Here is a 23,098-nt window from a genome sequence, read left to right as displayed (position 1 = left end):
AAAGCACCCTGACAGGCATGACTGGCAAATTTCAATGTAGGTTGCGTAGCTCTGTAAAACTGGTTTAGAGGAGGATCGATACCACGTCGGAGGCTTGGGTTAGCCCGCATGTGCCTTTCTCGCTATCGTCTGATCATGCATTTGTTTTCATTTTCTGACTGAAATCAATTTCAGCTCTCTCTCTCTCAGCCCACAATTCCCATAGCTGTCTTGTCATTCCTTCTACCTTTCATTCCTCTACTGCAGCAGCAAGCCCCCCCCCCCCCCCCCCCCCCCCCCACCCTGTCTGTTTCCTCCATGATGATGTTAATAAAGTGAGCAGAATGGATTATCCAGATTCCCATGGCAGCTGGCCTGCCCTCTGCTCCGTCTCCTGCTCCCCCTCTGTTTACTGGAGGGAATCATTCACTTAGTCTTATCGCTGTACACCCACGCTATCTGAGCACACACACATACACACACACACACACACACACACACACACACACAGGCCACGCAAACACGTATACTGATTGGTGCCATGTTTGCACGGCTGCGACGTGAACACAATGTAAAGGTTAGGAGATGGGGAACACAGCGGGGGGTTCGATGGAGGCTTTGGAAACTGAAGACACAGATCGAGGCTGCTTGCGATGTAAAGGATCGAACACAGAGGGTGGACGGAGAAGAAGAGGGGCAGCATCCTCTAAACCCTTTCCAAATGTTTCCTCCCTTAAGACTGAGGAGACGTCAGTGTGCCCAGAAACAGGCCCATGTTCAAGGCGCAATCGCCCCAGCAAACCTCTCCCCAATCTAATATAAACTATCGAGGCATCGCTCCATCAGACGTAACCAGACAGTGGAGGGTGAGCAGAGACACATGCTGTAGTTCCATTAAGCTGAAGTTGCTCAGGGCTGTGGAGAAAGAAAGAAAGAAAAACATATGGGGAGAGGTGAAGGGAAAGGAGTTGACTGGAGGTGGAGTTTGCAACTTATCTGAATAAGTTCAGCTACCTACCGGCTTGTTCTATCTGTTATTCGACTACGATCATACCTGGCAAAGAGTATTAGGGGAGTATTAACCGAGAAGCAGCTGTGAGAGGGGATTTACTGGTGCTGACCAGGACGTACCACCCCACCCCACCCCCCCTTCTATCAAATGAATGTGAAACCTACTGACGAAGGCCAGGCCAGCCGGGTGTCTCAGAGCGAGAGACTGGACACATCTGGAGGATATCAATGGGAGCAGGTAGTGTGCATTTCCCAGAGATGGTACCCGATGCAGAGATGCCTCTGTTCAGCGTTTGTAATGCAGACGAGTGGGGGGAATGGACAGTAGCTGAGGACATTTAGTCGAGCACAATCGTTTAAGTTGAAACTTTTCCAACAGTTCAGTGTTAAATAATATCCCTTTTTACCCCACGACAGTTATGACATGTGTAGTCACTCACGACTCAAAACCCATCACCCCTTAAGTCAACAACTACCAGCTGCGACAGATACATATTTGTGCATTATTAATAGAAATCTGGGTCGCACAATATAAAAAACATTCACAATAACATTCCATCAATAACGTCGATCAGCAATCAAATCGGCTGGAGCCACACCCGCACAGGCTCCAGAAAGCTGATGAGCTGGGCTCCTGTCAAACTCGAATACTCAAATTAAATAACGCCTGTGGTGTTTCTGATTCACTCACAAATGTCTAATGTCTTTATTCAGATTTTTAAATTGAGTTTTTATGCTCCTTTTTAAAAAAAATGTCTCTCTAAACATGACCGACTATGTCTGTGGATGTTCTGTTCCATCATACAAGTTATGAGGTAATAAGTACAGGTAGTGATGGAGGGTAGGGCTAAATGCCACAGTCCGTCTCAATTAATTAAAACGAGTGGGGATCAAGCAACGAAGTCTCTCATCTTCTTACTCGGTCCTACTGTAGTTTTGTACTCAAACAACGACATCAACCGGACCGTGGGATAGTATTTAGATGAAAAGAGTGTAGGGCGCGGGTGTTTCCGAAGAGCTCGGTAAATGTAATGGGGCATATTCCCAGCCAAGCGAGCCATATTTGCACTCAGTTACCTGGAGGGTGGGTGCCGCTAGTTCAATCAGTGTCTGAGCCAGTCCAGTGGAGTTCACCGTCTCCACCAGCTGCAGGAGACCCTTGTCACCCGTCTGAAAAGGCACTCCTTAAATTCCCGCTATCACTACCTAAGAGCTGCCTCACACAGAAATATCGCCCTCAAAAGCCGCTGCCCGTATTTGCCGCTGGAAGCCATAGATTTGTGACATATTCCGTGAAGCATGTCACATGGGACACCAGAGTTACAAGTTCCAGGTGTACCAGGTGTGTGCAATGACATGCCATTCGCCCTATTATACGTTTGTGTACCATTAAAATGTTTTTTTAGCCGTTACTGTATTTTCAGGTCTAAAAACAAGACCTGGGTACCGTGAACAACTCTCAATCAACTGACTCCCGGACCTGTTCAACAGCAGAAGCTACTGAGGAGAAAGGAGAAGACGCCCTTCTCCATGGGGACAGCGCCTAAGTGGTGCAGGGATTCAGCGGTTCAAGTAATGAACACAATGGAAGAAATAGGGTGAAACAGAGCGCATAAGTGAGAGGGTGGAAAAAACCAGAGATTTGTGCAAGTAAAAACAGGGAATTGGAGTATATGGCCACGGAGGAGGAAGAGGAGGAGGGTATAGGAAACAGAGGTGAGATAGTGGCAAGAGGGAGGGAGGGAGGAAAAGAGGCACTGGCCAGTTGCTGAAAATGAGATGGAGACTGTACCTGAGAATGAATAACCACATTGCAATTCCTCTTAATACGGTTAGCCAATTAGCCAAGAGGGTAGCCCATGCCAGCTCCAGGGATTCGTCACGGCCTCAATCAAGTCATCCACACTCAAAAAGCGCTGGCATGCCGCGCGGAATCAAAATGGAAAAGTGCTTGATTGAGTTTAGAAAGGAACAGTTCTTAAAGAATTAGGAATAGGAATACTTCTGTCTTTGTGTTGGTCGCGGTACAACACTTGGATGTCAGACTCCTTTTCACTTTGCTCTTGGAGACCAGTCAGGATTACGCAGCAGCCGAAGGAGACCAATTAAATTTAAGCGAAAAACGGAGCACCAACTCGTCCCTATTCCTCCCCATCCTTCACGCTTTCTCCAGCGGTCCCCCTGCCCCCCCCCCATTCATCCAATCATTCCCTGCTCTCATCTTTCAGACGTCGTCCATGTGTCCATACTTCTTCCATTAGTCAGCGACTCCATCTATCAAAAAATCTCGAAATCTCTTATCTTTGTCCTCATCGCCCCCGTCTCGTTCTGCAGTGGGGCTCAGCAGAGTGCCACCGGGCTCAAGGCAAACCTAATTTGGACTCTTAATTTCTGTCAGCCCTGTTGGACACAGGTCGTGAGCAGGAGGACGACGAGGAGGAGGAGGTCTGTGCCCAGTGAGAAGAGGGAACAGTGCAAAATGTTCTTGCTCTTCCTTGCCTCCCCCCTTTCCCCCCGACCTCTCTCATCATCACTTTTTCTTTATTGTCCTCCCCTCTCTCTCTCTCTCTCTAAATATCTTTGCATACCCCCCTCCTCGCCCTCTCTCTAATTAATTATGCTGTGAATTAATTACCGGGAGGAATCTTCCCAAAACAGGGGAGAGCGGGGTGTAATGGAGAGAGGATCTGCATTAATCATCCCTCTGTTCCTCGGCAAAAGAAAAAAAATGAAAAGCCTGAAACAAAAGAGGCCACGGAATGAAAGAACAACACAACAAAAACACGATCAACGAAATTGTTTACTTCGCCCTCACCTCCGCAGCTGAAACCCCATGGGGATGTGATTAGGAAAACAGCTCTTTCTTTCCCTCTTCTCATTTTTGATTTTTTTTTTGTACAGTCCCCCCCCCCCCGCCCCTCCTTGCTCCGCTCACTCTTCTTTGATGAAGTTGTGGTAGTTCAGAGGGAAGCGGCGCGGCTGGGATATCGCCCGAGCACAAAGCACCATGGGAAGAGCAAACTTTGGCTCATCCGAGGAGAGGGAGGGAAGAGGTGTCTGCCGTGTAGAGTGTTTGTGTGTGTGTGTGTGTGTGTGTGTGTGTGTGTGTGTGTGTGTGTGTGTGTGTGTGTGTGTGAGTGTGTGTGTGTGCACGTGCGTTGTGACTGCTCCGGCTGTGTGCTTATGCTCAGGAGTGCTGTCATACCCCGGCTGATTAAAACTTCAAAAGTGACACATGTGAAGTCGGAGCCGTTCACTGATATGGCAGCTCGATGCCAGACCATTTTCCCCGTGTCCCCGCATGCTAATCAAGATGTTTGTTTAGCCCAAAAAACGCGGAGGCTTGTCAAACTTCAGGGGGCCCAACAAACCAATGACTCAGTCCTGCTTATGCGCGAGGTTGCTGAGGTAACCCAGACTCCCAAAAAGAAAGAGCGACAACATGGGGATATGATGTCAGGAGGGCGCAACCTGATTGGACACATCTATGTCAAACAACGTTGCTCTTTTAAAAAAAAAAAAAAGTCGGATTTCTCAAGTCTCAGCTTGGGTGGGAGACGGGAGACATTTTTCATGTTTCTCCCCCACATGGGTGGCATTCGAGAAAAATCACTCTATCCTTGTTTAGGAGGCGGAGGGGGGAGGATTTCGGGGGCAGGGGGTGCTAGTCACACTCACAATGAAGATGTCATCAAACCGAGCTCAGCTCCCCCTCCCCGCGGACACATGTCCATGCAGCAACCCCGCCCAGAACCAGACACACAATGCGTTCACACACTGCGTCTCCGCACCACGCCAAGCCCACATCATCAGCACAATGGCTGTTCCCCCTGCAATAAAAGGCAGATTTGAATGAAATCCTACTCTGCGGTGCACCGCATAGGAAGTGCCTTGACCCACAGTCAGAGGGAATAAAACTTTTGTCAGTTGTGATATCTTGAAGCACATGGCAAAAAAAAAGAGGCCCCGAGGCCGCTCTGTTCTCAGGGTGGGACGACACCTTCAGTTTGCCTCAAACTCACATGGACTCAGACAGCGACTTCATCAGTCACACTTTCATCCTTGGACCAGGGAAGGAAAATATGGAGGTGAATACTGGCAAACATCCAGACTGCTTTCCCTGAGCTTGAGAAGCTGCTGTCAACATCACGACCCGCACAACAATGAAGTCCTGTGATTTGAGGTTTGTTTTCTGTTGTTGGTTCCGGATTTCGATTGTAATGAAAGGTGCCGCAGTTTGCGTGGCAGAGTGGAGTAAAACCCACACTTTGCAGTCATCACAGACACTTCAGATCCTTCTTGCCGAGCCAAATGAAACAAACTAATGGAGTAACAGCTTCAAACAGGCTTAGTTTGAGGCATGCACCTTCCTGCAGGCGGACTAAACTGCACGCATGTTTAACACTGACAAATGACGAGTGGCCAGTTATTATTATTATATAACAGAAGCCAAATGTTATGATTCGTGTTTGTGAGGTGATATTTGCATCAACATGCCTTCAGCAGGGCTTTCAAACTGTGGGAATAAATCGCTACAGTATTGCCAGCACATTACAGTAAATGACACTGCACGGGAATGAGAAATGCAGACCTGTTACATAACTTCTGGTAACGCTTGCACTTTAACTCCAGCCCGCTGCAAGAGGGTAATCATGTTTTACCATGCTGTGCTGAGTGAGCAGTGCCGGTGCGTGCCTGTGCGCCACGAAGTCACACAGAATGGTGGATGTCTTATTTTTCTTTAAATGTCATAATAGTACCATGAGCTGCAACCGTGGACATGAACACCTTGGTAGTGTAAGACAACATGTTTCAACACATATGTGTCATGCGTATATATAACAGTATGCATGTCACATAATGTTAATTTCACAAGTTGGGCTACTCCAAAATGCCATTATTAGCCTTCAAAGTGATGTCATATATGTTGCAGGAGACTCTCTTTACGACGTTTGAAAGAGCTGTTGCCTCTACAGCATGTGGATAGGTTTTCCACATACAGGAAAGGTCAGTGTTGTAACAAACACATATGACAGGACATGATATGTATGTATTTGTTTTGGCATCCAGTCAGTGATTAATGTCCTCCCTTTTAGCCTGTACTGGATTGTATTTGCACTCTAATGACTGTTATAGAGTTACAAATACATCCAATTATTTACACAGAGGGCGTATGAAGAACATTTTAAGACAGTTTTGAAAATAATGCATGTACACTTACCCTCAATCGACATCAGATATTACTGAAACGAAAAAAATGTTGCTGATTACAAAAGTATAATTATGTCTGTGAGTTTGGGTTTGACTGACTTTAGATTGAATGTGAAATTTAGAGACAGTGTCAGAATTTGCCTGACATGGTGCAAACGGATGTGAGTGGAAAATGTTTCAGCATGAGAAGAAAAAGATTTACAAGATTTCATGAATCTGCGTCATAAACTAACGGGCAAGAGGAAAAATGATACTTGTGGGATATAACAAAATGATCTGGTAAATTCTGAGATCAGTCATATGCAGAGCAGAGCTCCAGTAAACTCCCAATCCATGAAGGGGTGTGTCCGTAGATAGCTAGCTTACAGCTTACAGCACAGTAAATTGCTGTTGTGGGCGATGGTCCAGTGGTTGAAGTCACGTGGAAATCTACTCCATTTTCTGTCTGAATGCACCTTCAGAGGAGGAGATTCTATAACAGACAAAAGGCATCAAATAAGTGTCAAGCTGAAAGTGGTTAAGCTGTAAAAGTAAGACAATTCCAGACCACTGCCTTTGCTCAACCCAAGCATTTCTCACAGAAAATGCCACCATCCGTCATTTCGGACACACTCCATCACACTCAGTGACGCTTGTTTTCGGGTGTTAAGCGAAGAGGCTTCAGTGTGTCTCGACTTAGTCTGGGCTTCTGTCCTTCACACAGAGGCCTATCGACACCGTTTGGAAGCGAGGATGATCGATGAGCTACTGCGTCATTCCCCAGAGCGTGCTCCGTCAGAACTGTCACCGTGCGCCTCGTGCCAAGCCCACCGACGTCCAAAGACAATGTGATGCATCAGTCATCAAGCCAGATTTTTTCTTCCCCCAGAATAGAGGATCTGAGCCCAAGTTAGAGGGTGGTACATTTCCCTCCTGCTCTAATCCCATCTCCAGCCATGAAGCATCAGCCGCTATCCCAAACCAGGCCACATAGAAACCAAAGCCTTGTGTCTTTCGTCCCCAAAGCCAGGCCTGTCTAATTTAGCTCTCTTTATCACCCCAGTAATCAGACCACTCGTCCCATACAGAACAACATGTCCTGTTCCTTCCAGATGTATGCCAACCCTCGATCTGGTCCAGTGTATCTCAGTGATGCTCAGCTCCTGGGCCAGCAGGGAGCAACATGTTTCTACATCGTGTCCAAGGAGCCTCAGCTGTCTCCGTCCTGATCTGGCACATGCAGCATACGGGGAGGGGTACTAAGGGAACTGGGGTTAGTTGGGGCAGGAGCTGCAGGATGAGAGACATCCACACAAACGCAAACCAGATGGAAGGATAGACGGATGGATGAGTAGGGAGGAGATCCTGAGTCATCTTCTCTCTCCGTCTTCCTCTTATTCTGTTTGTTTCAATGGAGACTCCGCTGTAGGTTGTGTGTGCCAGCATACAGCATGTGGTATCGTACACCGGGTGGTTTCAGCTGATTGGTCAAAGCTGTTGTGAACAAGCTGAAAAATTGGTGAAGTTACTTGGCTTTTCTCTGTTACGTATTCTTCTTGTTCACAACTTTGTGGAAAAACTCTCAAGAGCACATGCAATAAGTAACCTTTGAACAAAAAGCTGCACTGCACCCCAAGCCTTCTGCAACAGCATGAACTCTGGACATTACAGGTATTATTCCAATGAGACCAGGGTATGCTGGAAACCTGTTGCACCGGCTTATCCATACAGAACATCATCTGATTCCATGAAAAAATCTGTCGCACTTCATCCCCTATGCGCTATTGACATGTCTCTACGTCATATGTGCGTGCATGTCAGATTGTGGGTTTTGGAAAGTTGCAAAAAAGTTTTGGAAGCAAGCCCTCTAACTTTAACATCAGAATGACGTTAGTAGCCGAAGATTTGAGAGACTGTTTGAGCCTCCGACAAGCTCAATGTTTGAAACACACTAATGCTTAAATGGGTAGGAGGGTTAGGGTTGATATTCCACCATTTTAAGAGTGTTTCTGTCTTATCAAGTACAGCTAAGGCTGACAAAGTGTGGCTGAGCCAGATGAAGTAGTTTAAGATTAGGGATGTTGACCTTGGCATGCTAAACCTACAGCCTTTAATTAATACCTTAATACCTCTTCAATAGATCATGAGAGGATTTAATGTAATTGTCTGGTAGCACTTGCAACACTAAACTGCACTCACCTTGAGTGCTATGAGGGCCTAAACACAACTATACAAAAGTTTGATTGCGCTGTTGTCACAGCAAATGAATATCGTACTGCATGATCGGATACTTTGGTGGAAAACAAATAGGTTTTCTGTCAAAATTTTGCTAAGATTTTGAGTATTTCTAATCTAGTCATATTTCTGTTTCCTACAAAAGATGTTTCCTGTTGAATTGTAGTAAAATCGCTGGTCACATACCTTATGAGACCAAAGGGCTCAGATCTTAGCCCAATGAAGTGACATTCTGCTTGTACTCACTCAAGTCAGCATATACCAACATTTCCATTGCAACAAGTAGTCTGAAGTCATTCATCTGAGACAACCGTCATAGGTGTGGAAGCTTTTGCATGGACAACAACAAAACAACAATTGAAAGAGGTCCAAATCACTGACAACACAGGAACTTAGGGGAAAACGCCTCATTCCAGTAGTAACCTCAACAAAGTCCAGTAACTGAAATGTGACTGAAATCAAAACAGATGTGACCTCTTTACGTATTTTTCTTTTAAAATTGCTGTTCACATTGGCTTCGGGTTGGCATCAGTTGACGTTATGAAGAAAGTTCCAAAGAGAGAGATATGAGAAGCAACTTTGGCATCAAGGCAAGTGTCCTACTTTTCCTTCTCCTCGGTCTCTGTCTTTTCTTCTTCTGAAACAGTTTCCAATCATCTTCCACCCAGAGAAGAAAGTCAGGTACAGCTCCATTCGTCACACCCTCTCCATCCTACTAAATCTATCAACGCACAGGCCAAGAGAAGGCTGAGGACTTCACCAGAGTCCACATGTAGAACCATGGACTTCACCTCAGAGAGAGTTAAAGCCTGACAGAGAGTTAGAGACTGAAATGAAAGAGAAAAAGTGAAAAATAACAAGAAACATGACAGCTCTGATGTCATTCACCATTAGAAGCCATTAGTGGGTTTGAATGTTCCATTGAATGTTTTCAGCTCAGTGTCCTGTGGGTGAAAACCCATTGACATCTTACTATCACCCCATAAGTAACTTCACACACACTTGTGTGGATGTTTAGTGGTAAATTGGGAGTAATGAGGCAGAAGTGGGGTCACAGTAGCTCTTTTACTTGCACAGCGTCCACTACACCTTCGAAATCCCACATGAACACATATACACACGCAGGCCATCACTCCACCACCACCTAGCAGCCGATGGCATGACGTCATCAGCAGTTGCCCATCTTGATATTTTTCCCCCTTTGGCAGTGTGATTGGCATGTCAGGCTGAGGTGGCGCTGACCTGACCAGTGACACATGAAAGAGAGGCGGACTGCGGGTGAAGACAGGCGCACACACAGAGGCCTGTCAGCGCCTCAACACAGCACTGTTTCCAACCACTTGACCAATCACGACCTCTCCCTTCTTTCCATCCAACTTACCTGTTATTCTTTCACCTTGCTTTTTCGCTGCTTTGAATTCATCCTTCATCGTATTTCAATGTCTTCATTGGCTCTGCACAACATAACGCATCCATGGCCTTTATGTCAATATGCTGGCTAGGCAAAGAATTGAAAAAAAAAATGGTTGCACCTTTTATTTCAAGCCAGACCGAGATTTAAATTTCAGTCGGCTGACCAGTGAGAGCGCTCATCCCACCATTCCTGCTTTCTTTCATCACTCCTGACAATCATGGCTGTTTACACGGACCATTTGAGGTAAATGAGTTGCACAAGAGACAAAAAAAAAACGAATTCAGCATGGATAAGAGTAACAGTCGGGGAGTGCAGCCTGATTTACAGAAGTCGGTGCTTATTGGCGTTCACGCTTTTAGTGCTTTAATGACGTCTGTGTGCTAAATGGATGGCGCCAATTGGATAACCAATCCAGTTATCCAAAATTGACCAGTAGTTCCAGTCCAACAAATCCCTGAAGGCTTTTAACAGCACAGTCCATCTTGAATGTAACTCCTGAATGCAGAATGGACATGGAATATTCCTTTTAACGCTTTGCCACCAGCTTTTCAACCAACATCACACTAACATCATACAACTTTCATGGACCGCAAGTAGTGATACTGTCCACATTGTGGTGGTGAGAATTTTCAGATGTGCTTAGTAAATGTGCTGTCGTCAGCTAATTTTGATTCAAAAAGTTACAGCTGATTAAAAGAAAGAGAAAAAGCGTAAGGCTTTCAGTTGCATTTTGGTAAAAAATAAGGTGTTTTTGGAGTTTAACTAATACTAGAGACTAAAAAAAGGGCATACCTCAACCTCCAGTGCTTCAATTTTTCAATTCCCCCAACTACATGGAAATCCAATCCCAAATTGCTGGAGTATCCCTTTAACAAAACCTGTTACCTGTTATATCTAAAAAAAAGAAAGAAAAAAGACTGACATCGGTAAAGTGGGTAAGTGAGGAGATACAAAAGCGTGTAATCAAAAAATGGGGGTAGAATTATGGCTCACTTTATGTATGCCATAAGGATTAATGTAAACAGGAGGGCACTTCTTCAATGGCTGCCACCATATGGGCACGTGGGGGGGGGGCACATGTGGGTCACCTCGGGCCAGGATTCACATCCAGAGCCACCAACAAGCGCAGATAAAGCAGAGCCGAGTGGAGCCCAGCAGAAATACAAGCTGCCTGCCAGGGCCGCAGCACAGCCAGGGAGCTTTATGGACACTGGGTCCTGCTGTAATAGGGGGATAGAGGGAGGTTGCTGGGGATGGAGGAGTTGGACAGCAGCGGTGAGTGTGGATGATCCAAAACCCCAATGTCTGTAAATGTAAGCGTCAGGAAGCAGAATCCAAGACTGAAATGTCTATAAGCCGTCCTGTTAGAAACGGTAGACCCAGAGTGGAATGGAACCGAGATCTTTATCAAACTACAGACCAACACATTGTGCTGCAAAGGCAGTGCCGTGTTACAAGGCAGCTGGTCTGCAAGTCCTCCTTTCTACTGCTATTCTCCATCTACCATACTGTACTTACAACCCAGGTACTTGAATGCTACTTTAAGTATTGTTATCAAACAAATCTTCTGTTTTTCTATGCAACCTATTCAACAGGCCAATACTTAAAACATCCTATATGATCAAAACTTAAATATTATGTCATTCAGTCAAGGACAACTATCTTATTTGGCTTCTTTGAACCTTGAGGAACACACTTGGCATGCAACTTGCTATCTGTTTCCAAAATTTGACACAGTTTTTAAGGCCCATGAACTCTTAGATGGGTGATAGCGCTACTTAAGAAATTACCATTTGAGCGTTTCTAACAAAATATGACGCATGAGGACATGGCGACAAATGTAAGAGAAACATGAGATGTATTGTATGACTCAACAAATACAATGAGAACAGATGAGTCATTTGCAAATGTTGTTACTGTGGAGTTTGGATGCTGCAGGTCACATCTCAACTCCGTACTACAACTGCATGCCGTACAGTGGAAATCTCTGTTGAGAGCACTGGCCTCTGGTTCTCCTTATCCTGTAGGCCCCGCACTGTTAGAAGCTCAGTATAATTTGTCAAATCTGAGCACAACCACTAACTTGAACTTCTCGGAAGTTGATTGAGCTGTTGTCCATTTAATTGCCCAGACACATTGGAGCTCTTGAGTAATATTCAGAAAGCTATGTGTTCTTGTGTTTTTCACAAAGGAAGCAAGTAAGATTGTATAACATGGAAAACAAAAACAGAAATCTTGTGTTTCCTCCTCAAGTTGTGTTTTGAGTCAGTATTCACACTCTTTTAGCGCCGTTTTGGGTCTCGACAAACTCCTGAGGGAAATATCTAGCTGTTTAGCTGGTCAGTGTGTTCATCACTTTGCCACTACCTGTGTCTATCTGCTGATTGGTGCACCAATGGTTTTTCCAAGGTTTTTTTTGCTGAAGAAAACTGCCTAACGGGGCTGGAACCAATGCAACCAAAACAATGTTCCCCCACAGGGGGGACAAAGGGGAACAGCAGATCTCTGTGTGTTCATCACTACAATCAGCCTCTCTCACGCGGTCATTTCATAAAGTGTTGTCATGAAAATGTATATATTTTCTTTTGAAAAGGCAGTCTTTGCCCCCTAGTAGAGCTATCTTTTGATGAGCTGTATCTTGGTAGAAAACAAGCATGTGCTAATGCATTACAAATCCGGCCAGCAAATGAAAAGAAATGGGTTAGCCAGCAAATATGCTATAAGCAATGCACGTCATAAAAATATTGAAAACCAGAATCAAAGATTTTGCTGATATCCATCTGTGTCAGTTTTAACCCTATCACAAGCATTTGAAATTTCCTCCAATTTTATGAGCTTTTATCAAATCAAGTCAGATTTGATGTGCAGTGTATCGGATATTTACTTATATGTTTGTGTCAGATCATGTACCATTGATGTTCCAATATTGGAAATAATTATCATTATTACAGTAAATGATGGTAAAACATCCACCAGATGGTAAGAGAGCAAACCAAACCAGCTCATCTAGCACCAGAAGAAGTGCAAAGAGAGAACTGGGGGGATACTTGACCTCAGGAATCCCCAGCGAGGTTTTTTTTCAAACTTGTAGCCTTTTAGGAAAAGCAGGGAGAACAAACAACATGAGGTAAAACACGGTCAGACCAAGTGTTTTCTTCAATTTCTTCATCTATTTACTGTACAAGGACTGGAGTGATTCTGCGGGGATCAGCTGGATGTAATAAAGTGGTCAAAATGACATGATGGTTTGTAATATAAACCAGATTTTAGAAAGTGCTTTCCCAAAGGCTTTACATAAGAAAAAAACTCGTGAAAAATATGAAAAAAGAGGAGGATGTGCAAGAAGCGATTATTGCAAACACAAGGAACCACACAGCATGACAAAGTGGGCAAAGAACATCCCATAAAAACAGGTCCATGAACAGCCAATCTGGTGACTAAATATGGGATTTCCTGCCCCATGTGGTCAAATGGGTAGCCAACTAAATGCTCCACACTCACTGTCAGATTATGGATTCAAAGAAGTTCAAAAATCTATGGGGTTGTATGTGTGTCCCTTTGCCGAGTGAGCAGCCTGAGAAACGGATCTCAGGAAAATATGTTTTGCGGGCAACTTAAGAAACTGAGCCCCAAAAAATATTTTTTGCAAGCATAAAGTAGATTTGAAAGACAAATGATATGCAAGCAACAATTTATTTTGTTTGAGCAAATAAAAATATATTCTGTGCTCAACAAATGTTTTACCATAATCTATATTAAAATGCAACAATAACCCCTCATACTCACACAGCACACTCGCTCACATTGTCAGCTTCTACACTCTGTGCGCGCTCAACTTTGCATGCACACACACACACACACACACACACACACACACACATTCAACCTGGCACAGCGTTATATGAGTGTCACAAAATCAACTTATCGGGGAAGGTCAATCCTGATTGGCTGTTTTGGTGTCTAATCGCAACATTTCCACAAGAACACGAACGGATAGGTTTTGGGGGTCTTGCAGCCCTGGTATGCAGTCACTGACCATGACAGGATCAAATAGTGGAAACAGCAACAATATCACGTCACGTTCTGTTAACAATGTTGTTGCCGTTTTCACCATTTGATTCAACGGTATGCGACTCGTGGTTCAGTGGCATATGCCGCGGTATAAGCCGATCTCTAGTGGTAGAACCGCTCGTGTTCCACTGGAAGGTAGTGGACTGAGAGCACAATAAAATAGTTTAATGTTGCATATCTGATTCTGACTCTCGATGTCATTGATGATGTATGTATGTATTGTCTGGTTAATCGATAACACATATATAGAGCAAAGCAACCCAGTACTGTTTTGGGCATGTTGATTTATTGATTGTTTGATTTTGTGACACAAATATAACACATTTCAGATACAGATGGGTATTTCTTCCCTGTATGGATGAATTAAGAAGCGTATTGGGCAGGCATCGACTAAACTGGACTTGCAGAATATATAGACCTCTGTGTGCACGTTTACTTTTGTATCGCAACAAGCCAGATTTGTTCGGGGGAAGCTGCGTTATTCACATGCATTTGCAAAAGAAACATCCAGTCGCACAGTTTTAAATTATGTAATATGTGCCGCTAACAGATGTCAGGGGCTAACGATTATGTATTTTTCTGTACATTTGTATCTTAAAAGCTTACCATATCTCCAAATCATATTCTGTACAGTAGCTATTGATGTCCCTCTGAATTGTAGAGGAGAGGAAATATGATGCAGCATATTTGGGGAATCCTCAAGTAAAGTGCAAGTACTTGAATAAATCTATCCACCACTGATCTTCAGTGTTGCTAAAGCAGCGAATATAGTATTACTACTGGAACAAGATGCAGGCTGATTGATAAGGGATTTATCTGTTAAACATGATTACAACACTTTAAACAAAGTTTTTTTTTATTATATGTACCACTTATAAGTCGATAAAAGGAAAGATTATGTACACACAGGCAAATGAAATTATGCGTGCGCACACACACACACACACAGACATAAAGTCCAGCTGTACACATAGTGCACTTTTTGGCTGATGGCTCACCCGGCTGCTGGTTAAGCGGGCAGGCGTCTCCACCACCCCCAGCAGTGTCTGAGGAAAGACCACAACCACCATCTCCTATCCAAACCAGCAGCCTCGGGAGAGGGTGAACATACACGTGTGCGTGTGGGTGTGCGTGCATGTGCGCCGTAAAAAAATGCCTCCAGAACCTCCAACACCTCCCGCCTCCGAGCCAAGCCCCAATCACAACAAACCAGAAACAAACTCTAAACGGGGTTGCAAAAGGCCCCGTGTTTGGATCACACTCCTCCTAAAGATCGTCAGTTATTTCATTTTTTTTCTTCTTCCCAGGGGCAAAACAGACCATCTGCAGCCATGCAAGTTAGATAACATTCCCAGTAAAAAACAGAACCCCTGGCAAAACCTAACCCCAGCCAGAGGATGATATGCCAAATTGAAGTAGCCGAGAGAGTGTGTTAGTGTGTGTGGGAACGAGAGACAGTGAGAGAGTTAATGTGGTGGGCTTTCCTTAATTATCAGTCACTGTCGTAGTCAATGGGCTTGATCAGTCACTTACTGGGGGGATTTGTGGCGTGTGCAGTAGCTGCCAGGAAAAATCCAAAGTGCCACACATGGACAAACATACACTTAAAGCAAAGTTTACTATCCCACGTACAAACACACAAATTCAAAGAATTCTCCTGCTACAGTATCACAAAGCAGTCATTTGGCTTGGCCTGTCAAAACGTCTCAGACGTTTCCTCTAATCTAACCATCTGGCTACCTCTGCAAAGACCAAGTGCTTGTCATCACCTTCATAATAGAAGACCTTTAATGTAGCTTTGGCCTGATACTCTGGCCTCAAAAAAACCTGTTTTCCCCCTGTGCCTCTTTCTTTGTAAACTCAGTTATGTGAAACAATCTGTGATCAAATACACAATCAAATTCTTTGGCTCGGGGTGAGGCAGGTTATCCGGTCATTTGGACTCTCCTCCTTGCTGTATCTCTCTTCCTGTGCAACTCCAGCGGTGCAGGAAGTGGAGGTTTGTTGGAAAATAGACTTTTAGCACACATGTACCTCAGTTCTGCCAAAGTTCTGTGGCAAAAATGTTAAGGCACTGACCGACAGACCGTGCTGACCTTCGAGGGACAGAAGAGCCAGAGAGTCCAAAACCAAGGAACCTATCATAGCCTCATAGCTTTTACCTAACCCTCCTCTGTAACAGTGTGAATTGCCTCTTTTCAGTCACGTTAAAGACCCTTTTATCCCGCCTTTAAATGCAAAAAGTCTTTTTCAGTGCATAGAAAAAGAAGTTGAGCAACCAGACCTGCAGGTAGGTCTGGTTGCTAGGTCCTATGTAGTCAAGCAACGAGCCCATCAGCACCACCTTTTTAAGATTTAATATCAATGTGCTGAACCACTTTCGGGAGTGACCGCTCAGATCTGTACTCTGCATGTCTGAGGGGAATCTATAGGTGCAAAATGAAAGCAGAATGAACGCCAGTACACCATGAACGCCAAAAATGTTCCGTACAAATTGCAAAAAATGTGGTCTTTCTAAATTTCCCTTTCATTCATTTACCAGAGCATGCGTTTCATAACAAACATTTTGTTATTTATATTTTGTTGAACTGTTGTAAAAATGTATTATTTCCCAAACTGGACACGAGTTCGCCAACAAGTCCTCTTTCTCCTTCTTAAATCACCATTAAGAAAGTATGCCTTTGTTTTTTTTTCTGTGGGGACCAGCTTTAGCTTCCACAACCCTTTGCATTTAATGAACTGTACGGGTGTCTTTAAAAAGTATAAAATCCGATTCAGAGTTCCTAAACTTGACCTTGTTCCCTCACCAGAGGTCGCCTCAGCTCAGGCCAGCGGTGTGAAAAAGTGCTACATGTGGCGCTACAGTGGTATTTAATTATGTTACAGTGATGGAGCGTTCTCTGACCGCAGTACCAAAGGTTTACAGGGCTCTCATTATACACTTAGCTTCTACTGTAAACCAGGAAACAAGGAGCCAATGAGCTGCTGCTCCAAAACCACACCACTTCCTAGCAGGTCAAAAAAAAAAAAGAGGAAACACGTTGTTCCTCTTCTTTTTCTGCGATCACTGTCAAAAATCAAATGATTGTTTGAATGGTTTGCCAACTGGCGAGCACAAACTAAATTGTGTTTGATGTTTTGCTGATGGTTATGTTATATTATGCTTGAGCCATTTCCGCTTCAGCTGACTTTTTTAGAAAAGTATATCCCTGTGCTAATGGTCAAGATGTATGTTCCAAACATACACATATCTGCTGCTTCGAAAATGTATTAAAGAGTGTAACATACTCATACAGCCCTCTTGGACAGCTCAGAGTTATTTTAAAGCATTGGTTCTGAAACACAGAACCATTAATCCTTTTTGGAGTTATAATGTGGTATAACACATCATTTGGAGAACGATTTATTTAAGGGCCTTGCAACACTTTGAGTGCAGACTCTTTTAAAACTCTGTCCATGTGGGAATCAAACCTCCAACCCTGGCAGAGTTCGGGCCGGTCTTTGTGCATTGACTTGTGTAAACCTCCTAAAAGACTTGACTATGGGATACAGTACATGTATCATAGTTTCCATTTGTGAGAATACACAGTAGCTTATCAGGATCACAATTGATTTAGTGCCGTTGATAAAGAATAAATAAAGATTTAATAATGATAATAAAAACTAGCAAACTGGCCAATAGTTTGCCTGCACAGATCACAGAGCCAAGGCCTTGCATTAGTAGAATTAGAGGGTATTTGAGAGCGGCTCAGGATAAGCCAAGAGTATTGGGCATACTGTTGAAGATTATAACCCGGCCTGCAGCCCTCTGCAGTTCGTTTCCAGCTCATTTCTGCAAAAGATGATAGTCTATTGGCTGAGTACCGCTGCGCTAAGTGCCATGGAGGGAGAGAGTCACACTCAGCCAAGTCTACTGGTCCACTGGCAGCGGAGGCTGGCAGGAGAAAGTCCCAGCTCCATAGTTTAAACAGCCAACAGTAGATGATTGGCCTGGCAAAACAGACCCTCTCTGCCTAGCAAAACACATGGCAGTGCTTATGTTCTTAACCCTTACTCAGGTCCGACACTGTAACGCAGCATATACTTGCAGCAGCAAACAATAGCGGATGGCTCGATGACTAGGGTCCTTCGTGTCAGCACACTTCATTTCTGCTGGTTTCTTTACAAAGGTTGTTTGAGTTGAGATGCAGGCTGAAGACGTTGACCTTTAATCAATCAAACTATTGAAATCTGATTTGAGTGAATCAGAAGTATGCTGCCAGATCACAGATAGTCGTGTCAAATATTTCTTGAGCAGCATAAAATGCTTGACTCCACTGGAGTTGGGAATGTGAATGCTTGAATGATTTTGAGTATTGGCTTTGAGAAAACTGTTGATAATTTAATTGATATGCATAAAAATGATCTCTAATTCAAAACACGGCATGTTTCCCGATGCATCAATCAAGGTTGAGGCCATTGCCATGATCTAATGGCAGCAGGAGTGTATGTTGTCACAGTCTTTAGAAAGAGAACCCACTTTCACTTTAAGATTTGCTGAACCAATGCACTTTTGCGCCAATCTCACAGGGAAATCGTCCAGAGAAATATTGATTTACTGCCTTTTTACCTGGTGGAATTCGAAAGTAATGGTAGAAATGTCGAATTATCATGCTTCTTACTTTCAGAAAATGAAAGAAAAAAAATCACCTGCTCAATATAAGCACGCTCTGCATTGACTAGATAGAACAAAATGAGACATACCATCTTTCCCCTTGAACATTGAACACCAAAAAAACACAAATATTATCAAATATGTCTGATGTGGCCACAATCCAGGTGGTGAAAATCTGTGCAATGTGACGATGAAAAAAACAAGCAGCAACCTCTGGGATACATGTAGTATCTCATATGGAGATGAAATTACTCCTTATGGAAGAAAACTTCTGACGGTGCTAACGTGCTTTACATGTTTTGACATATTTTAGCAAGTTCACCAAGTAGCAACTGAAGCTGATGGGAATGACATTAGTTTAGAAGGTATTTGATTGTAAACAAAATATTTGGCTTTAGACTTAAAATCTGCCCAATGATGCAGCGGTGCAGCAGCTAGCCCTGTCACCTATGAGCATGACGGTTCTGGGTTCTAACCCAACGGCTGACCAAGGCTTTTGCACGTTCTCCCCAGAGTTCCCAGTCCAAAGTCATGCAGCTGGGTTAACTGGAGACCCTAAATTGCCCATAGGTGTGATAGTGAGAGTGGATGGTGTTTGTCACTGCTTAGCTCTGTGATGGACTGGCCAGGGTGTGCACGGCCTCTCGCCCAATGTCAGCTGGGATTGGCTTCAGCTCCCTCGCGACCCTCGAAGGATATGATATGATATGATAGCGCTAGATGTCATTGGCATTAAACTGCTGGACACCTTTACAAAATTCCAGTGCAAAAATGTCAGCCTGATGATGATGCCAGAGGAAAAGTTAGAGGATTTTCAAAAGTCAGGATTCATGCTGCCAGCATGATAAAAAAAAAATGAAGAAATCACTTATTTTCAAAGAGAGAATGAATCTCATAGCCACTGCGTAAATCCTTGGAGGTTACAGCTCAGATAAGATGATTTCTATAATTTGGAAGGAAACTAGTTGTGATGAAAACATTGACATGTCATCATCATCAACTCCACCCACTCCGGGGGGAAAATCTTTAGCTGCTCTTCACCTGCGAGTCTCCTACTGTGTCTGTCTGCCCTTTGCTGCTGAGCAGGATAGCGTGCAGAGATTTTTTTTTTTTTCACTTTTTGAAAGTTTCTGGAGTAGTTTTTTCCCCTGAAAAACTTGCTGGTTTTGCTGCCATGGCAGTGGTTAGAGTGAACCTAAATAGTAGAGCTGTGGTCCGGACAGCTAATCAATGAGCCGAAACTCGCCGTGAACCTCATTGAAGCTGACGGGAGCTGCAGATTCAGGTGATAATCCTCTGTAGGTTCATCATTATGAGCTACACATACACTGCAATTAAAACAAGTATTGATCATAGCTGATTAAGTGTCGACTCAGTTTTGCATAAGATTGGAGGAAGCCCACATCACGAAGCGTAACAGTGCACAACACTTCTCTCGCAGAAAACTGTGGCCAAACTTCCTTGTATGTGTTTGTTTTTTCCCCTCGCATGTACTGACTTATCACTTTCAGAGAACAACAACAGCGCTTTAACATGCATATTCGTGGAGCCTGTGACTCACCGATGAGAAGCTTTGATGATAACATCACAGAGGACAGACTTCAGTTCATGGAAGTGCAATCAATAGTAGAATAAACCCCATGCGCATGAATGCAGCGCGATCCTTCTGAAAGGGGACTTTCATGTGAGAGCAACACGTTGCGCAGCGTACATGTGAGCCAATGGGTGAAAGTGACAGGTCTGCAACAGAGAAAATTATCCTGTGACCTTTTCGGCCATTGACTGAGAGCATAACTCTACACTTCTGGCTTAGCTGGGTCACCAACGGTTGCTCTTGGCATTACGCTCCACATCTACTACCAACTCCATGTTCACAGGCAGCTGGAAATATGCAAAAAACTAAAACAAAGAAACTCAGCAAACAACACGCTGAGACTGCGGTCCAAACCTCAAGCCCCAGACCATAAACCTTAAGGCCTGCTAGTGGCCTAAACATGTTATCTGGGACACGGGCAGTCTGAGTGAGCGAAACCCAAAGACAATAAGACAGACAGCCGATTGTTACGCAGAAGGAAGGAAAAGTCGGAAGGAGAGGTATAAGGATAGATAGAGCTCGCGGCTTGTTTCAGTGTGTGTTTGGCGCTGTACGGTGGACGGAGGGGATCGGATTGCAGCGCTGAGACCCGCCGGCCAGATTTCTTGGAGCGCCCGCTGCAGCGTTCTGCCAGGATTGTGTCAATAATCTGAGGCGGTGGACTCCTTCCATCTCCCATCCCACTGCCTGTTTATCAGCCATGCCAGCCACACACACACACACACACACACACACACACACACACACACACACACACACACACACACACACACACACACACACACACACACACACACACACACACACACACACACACACACACACACACACACACACACACGTACAATACAGCAGTGCATAAACATGTGGCGAGACACACTCGTACATAAATTGTTCTTACGTCGTACAAACAAATCCCGTGGCATATTTTTTCTGTGAACGATACAAGAAAACAAGAGATTCCAGGAATTCATCCTGTACAGTCTATATTATCCTTCCCCACTCGTTAACATGCATGGAGCACATATGGCCCATAATTCACATTAGGTGTTGAAGATTTGCCATGAATTAAATTGCACAGATGTAGTCATTGTAAATTACTGTTGGTTGCATGTGTTTATATAACCCCCATTTACTCTGTTCAGATTTATATCCTGTTTTCCTTTGATGTATCCTATTACTTATTGCTGCAGCAATAACCATATTTCTCAACGGAGATGATTAAAGTTTCATCTAATCTAATCTAAAAACCCCATGCCGGGAATTGTTTGGAAAAGGTTCGGAGTTTTGCTCTTTCTCGAGCTGGCAGAAGTTACAAGAAACGCTCTGGTTGGTTGAAACACAGCGACGTTTTATGTAACAATATACTAATCTGCTCAGCTGTGTGAGATTCAGAAAAGAACCTCCTGCAGTAGTTATGAAAGAGGGATGCTAAGTAAATGCATGAATGGGGACTTATTGAATAATGCACATTTGATGCTTTTGATTTGAGTGTAACTCGAGCAGAGACACTCATGCAATCAGTGCAGCCGATCTGTGAAAAGGTACGCACTCTACAAGCTGTGAGCTCCAAGATAATGCGATATTGTGTTACATAAGATCGGCAGAGAGGTTAATTTGAGATCCTGCAAGGTTCTCTCACACCCAGTCTCTCCGTGACCACTGAGGCCTGGACGGGTCCACAGATGTGCCGAATCTGGTGAGAGGCGGGAATCCAGTATGAACTGATGGGGGGGGGGGGGATGACGCTGAATAACTAAATGATAAAAAACTCACTCACTTTCCCTTCCTCTATCTGCTTTTTGCTCTCAGTTTGCTCTCTTCCGATCATGGTTTTCTCACTTCTCACTCTCATTTTGTGATCTGTCATATTTCATCTTCTTCCGCACGTTTTCGAGCCACACCAAAAGAGACTTGCAAATTTCCCCAAGTCCAATAAAAGCCAGGACAAAACTGCCAATGGAAGTCAAAACTCTAGCATCCGTGGCTGGGGAGGGCAGCACAACAAGAAACACATTGAACACATATTACACAGTGGATGTGTTGGTCGTGAATGTGAACCCTCAGCCCACACCAACTTAATCTCTTAAATTGTTTAAATAATCATCTACAGTTGTACCAATTCATTATTTTTTCATAAATATAATATTAAAATGTTTAGCTCCATGTACTAAGAATTCTGGTCTATCTGCTCAAGGGGATCCGAGGGATTTAGCCAGTATATTCCAAATGAAATAATAATTTGCCAGGGATAATTTTTTTAAATTTAAAAATCATAGCTGGCCAACCAATTTCAAGTTTTTATATTGATGTGTTACTTGGTCTCGGAATAAAATTCGGATGAGTTTTACTACTATAGCTAGGAATTTGTTATACATTCAAGCTGTTTACGCTTGTGTTTTTAGTTTTAAAGAGGCAAAAATGAGAAAATAAATGAAAGATACCACCAGACTCTATAAATGCCACGTCTCTTTTTACAGCCCCAAGTGCACCACTACCTACGAAGTCCACAGCTGAGAGGCCTGTCATGCTAACCTGTGATTGGACGGTTGCTATTTGGAGGAGAGGTTTACCGCATGGTCAATTAGCAACAGAGATAGGGACAAGAATTCTCTTCTAGTCTGCCAAGCCCTCTTTCTCTCTCTCTTTTTTCTCCCTTTTGCTCTGCGTTTCTCTGCTGTCTTAACTGTTAAAGGATATGATTTTGGGAAAAACACAAACCCAGAATCAAATGGCAACAAGCTGAAGTAGTTATGATTCATCCTTGCCGAGACATCTGGATCAAGGCGGCAGATGGGACGGCGGGTGGGGACACAGACCCATGGACCTAAGCCTGCTGTCAGGCAAGGGATGTCACATTTAGCCCCGGGTCCTCTGGACTGCTCTGGTCCCCTCTGAGCTCCATTATCTACAGTATATTGGATAATACACCAATTTAGAGATACAGTGA

Source organism: Scophthalmus maximus, chromosome 16 (genome assembly GCF_022379125.1).
Source record: "Scophthalmus maximus strain ysfricsl-2021 chromosome 16, ASM2237912v1, whole genome shotgun sequence".
Classification (NCBI taxonomy): Eukaryota; Metazoa; Chordata; class Actinopteri; order Pleuronectiformes; family Scophthalmidae; genus Scophthalmus; species Scophthalmus maximus.
Note: the sequence above shows the minus strand (reverse complement) of the source record.